We start from the raw sequence: 3,914 nt of genomic DNA on the forward strand, positions 1-3,914 counted from the left end.
TATTCTTTGTTGCTAGTATTTTCCAGCACTTGTGAAGAAACATTAAAACAAGTTAAATGTTAGTGTGCCTAGTTAGTTTTTTCCTTCTTTTCAAGATGACTTTAAACAATAGCAACCTTGAGTGCATGCTCAGTCTCACTGTGAACAACCAAAAGGGCCTCTAACAGTATACACAGTTGTGATATTTGGATTTTTTTGTTTGTTTTTTAAGATTTATTTATTTATGCATACAGAACAGGAGTACAGGCCGGAGGTGCAGGGGTGTTGAGAGGCTTCACCAGAGACAAAGTGGGGAGAACAGGCGGGCGGGTCAGGAGAGGTGTGCTGCACCATGTGGGTCACCTCCGGGGCAGGCGGGGATGGAACTCATGCTAAAGTGGCTTTAACTTCATAGTGCTGTACTTTAACCTGCTGCGCCACCAGGGAAGGCTCCACAATTTTCATTTCAAAACATAAATTTTTTAATTTTCTTACATCATTGTTCATTTGGGGGCAGTGTTTGACATTTCTCCCTTAGGTGTATGTAGTCCCCGTAGTTCTCCTACCACCACAGCACCCGTGATCCATCACCATAGTCCTTTGTGTTCTTCCGTCCCATTTTAACCTCTCTCCCACCTCTCCCTGCTATGTCTCCGATCTAATAATTTGCCTGCTAGTCAGTTTCACTATTTTCCTCCCGTAAGTGAAACTACCCAATATTTATCTTTTTCCTTCTGACTGATTTCACTGAGTATAATCCCATTCAGCTCCATCCATGTTGCCACTAATGACATGAGTTTATCATGGATCACTGAGTAGTATTCCCTTGTGTGTAGATAATACATCTTCTCAATCCACTCATCTGTTTGGGGCATTTGTTACCATATAATGGCTATTGTAAATAGTACTGCAATAAACATAGGAATGGAGGTTTCCCTTTCGAATCAGTGTTTATGTGTCCTTTGGGTAGATTCCCAGAAGTGGAATCGCTGGATTATAGCATAGATCCAAGAAATAGCTGTATTTTTTTAAAGATTTTTCTTTTTAAGCTCAGTAACATTGCATTATAATGTCACATCAGCTTCAGGTGTGCATCATTGAGAATCAACACATGTCTATGCTATGTTAGGTTCACTTCACATATGTAACATGAAATTTACCTTTCTTTTTTGTTTTTTTGACACTAAGTACAAAAGACCTTTATTCTCAGATCTAATATTCTGTGACTTCAGTTAATATTTCACTACTTTGAGAAAAAATTACCTCCATTCCTTGCTTCAGCCACAAGGTTACATCTCAGTCTCATCATAGCAAGATAAGTCGGTCTGAAGGTGGATCAGGGAGGTACACTAAAGATAAAAGCAAAGGGGAACATTTTTACAAGCATTATCATCAGTTAACTTAAAGTTTCAGATTAATTTACAAGAGTGGTAACAATTGATTTCAGTGAAAATCAGTATGTCATACCTTAAAATAAAAATTAACTAGGAAATACTAAGTCAGGCAAGCATGTAAATTTCAGAGTATAAAAAAATGCAAAGCCTGGTTGCCCAAACAAATATGCCCCTCAGGAGAAGGGTGAACGTGAAGATGTTGAACAGAACCGAATGCATTAAAGGTAAAAGGGACACTATCCAAATTAGCAAACCAACTTCCTCATCTTATAAATGAGTAAAGTGAGTAGACATTAATGACGAAGCGCACATGGCTAGATTAGGAATGTACAGAGATCTAATTCTACACATATCTAAAATACAAGAAGATAAATACCCACGACACATTAAGCCTACTGATTTAAGCAAAACATCTCAAGACTGATACACAGGATGATCTACAACACAGCAGCAGATCCCATATTTTTTTTTAAAGATTTATTTATGCTTACAGAACTGCGGTACAGGCCAGAGGTGTGTTGAGTGAGAGGATTCACCAGAGACAAAGTGAGGAACAGGAAACACAGAAGTACTGAAACACACTGCTGAGGGGAGAAGTCTCGCCATGTGGGTCAGCTCCATGGCAGGAATTGAACTGGTGCTGCAGTGGTGTCTGAGAACTTCATAGGGCAGAGCTTTGGCCTGTTGAGCCACCAGGGTGAGCCCCAGCATATCTCATATTTTAAAGAGATTAAGTGGTAGAAACTATTTTGAAAATTTTAATGCTCAGTTTTGATAAATACAATCAGATTTCCATCTATTTTTCAGAGATATAGCAAAATTTACCAGCTTAAAAATGTACATTCTTCAACTTTCTCCTATACTTTTCTTGTCTATTTTCAAAACTGAGCTCTGGGTAATTTCAATGTAAGTAATGTGATGTTATATGTACATTTTAATTGTAAGTTTCAGGGATGAACAAAAGTCATATTTCAGTAACACATAGTATATTTATAAAATGAAAAGCTTTCTATCAAAATACACTTTTGATTGGGAAAAATAAATAAAACAGACATATGGATCTACACAAAGTAAAAATTAACTTTGGTAGACTTCAGTGTAGGACAGTCCATAACAAGCATATTTGCCCTTATTCCCCCAGAGCTGTTCACGTTCTAAGATTTTTAAAATATTTTTAATTGCGGTTGTTCTGTTGACAATTGTTTCTCACTCCACATCATCTTCAGCCAAGCTCTGAGCGCTTACAATTCTCTAATTGTTGGAAGTTTAGTCAGAAGCATCTGGGGCACTCGTGGTGGAAGAGTTTGCTATAGCACTTGCAGTAACTGCTGTGGCTGTCCACACACAGCTATTGCATTTGTCAGATGGTCTACACCCTTCTCACATTCCTCTTGTGGTAATTAACTCTTCGTCAAGCTTTCTTTTCAAGGAAGAATTTCTGAACAGCCTCAGCATCTTTAAGGTCAGTTAAGTTGCAAAGTCCATCTCTCTCCTTAGCAAGCTTTTGCTTCTTTTTTCGTTCTCGCAGCCTGCTCTGGAATTTGGAGTTGATCCGCCTCTTGCGGCCTAAGTAAATGCAGTACGGATGAAAAGGGCGCCGCATACACTAGCTACCATGGCGCCGTTCCCGCCCACCATCTTCCCTCCTTCGTGGATTGTGGAGTCCGGTCGGCGGCCGCGGGGCCCGGGTCGACAAGAAGCCATTGGCCGCGAACCCTCAGACCTAACCGAAATTTACCTTTCCAACCATTTTAAGCGTACAGTTCAGCAGCATCAGGTGAATGCATATTATTATTAATTATCACCCCATTCACCTCTAGAACTCGTTATGTCTTGTGAAATTAAAACTCTACTACACTCATTAAGCTATTCCTTTTCCCTCCTTTCTCAGTCCCTAGCAACCTTCGTTACACTTTGTCTCTTAGCAATTTGACTACTTTAGGTATTTCATATAAAAGGAATCATACAGTATCCATCTTTTTGTAATTGGTTTATTTCACTTAGCTTAATATCCTCAAGATTCATCCATGTTGTGGTGTATATGTCAGAATTTCCTTTATTTTTAAATTTATTCTTAAAATTATGTTTAAAAAAAAGTAATGTTGATTTGTAACATTGTATGTTTCAGGGGGATAGTTTCACACCTCTGCACCAACAAAACATTAAAAATGTACCACAGTCCATTTAACCCTCTACCCCATGATTCCTCCAATTGTGGTAACCTCAGTTCTGTGGGCAGGCTTCAAGGGTTTGTTTTGATTTGCTTTTTTTATATTACATGTATGAGTGAAATCATCCAGTATTTGTCCTCCTTCTCACTGATTTTGCTTAACAAAATCCCCTCTAGGACCATACATGTCACAGATGTTAAAATTTCATCTTTTTATTGCTGATATTGTCCCAGAGATCTCTTATGATATCTTCACTTATTCAATTTTCTTCATTTTTGCTTTATCTGGATAAGTTTTATTGCTTTGCCATCCAACTCACTTATTCATTCCTCTGATTTATCCAGTCTATTGTTGGACCCCTCTGTCATAT

At 38.4% G+C, this 3,914-nt stretch overlaps 1 pseudogene; it reads right to left on the reverse strand.

Annotated features, from left to right (window-relative positions):
* Positions 1–2,579: 2,579 nt before the first annotated feature.
* Positions 2,580–3,011, reverse strand: LOC101626801 (annotated as a pseudogene).
* Positions 3,012–3,914: the final 903 nt, after the last annotated feature.

This window comes from Condylura cristata, unplaced genomic scaffold, assembly GCF_000260355.1.
Source record: "Condylura cristata isolate star-nosed mole 26May11 unplaced genomic scaffold, ConCri1.0 scaffold00019, whole genome shotgun sequence".
Taxonomy (NCBI): Eukaryota; Metazoa; Chordata; class Mammalia; order Eulipotyphla; family Talpidae; genus Condylura; species Condylura cristata.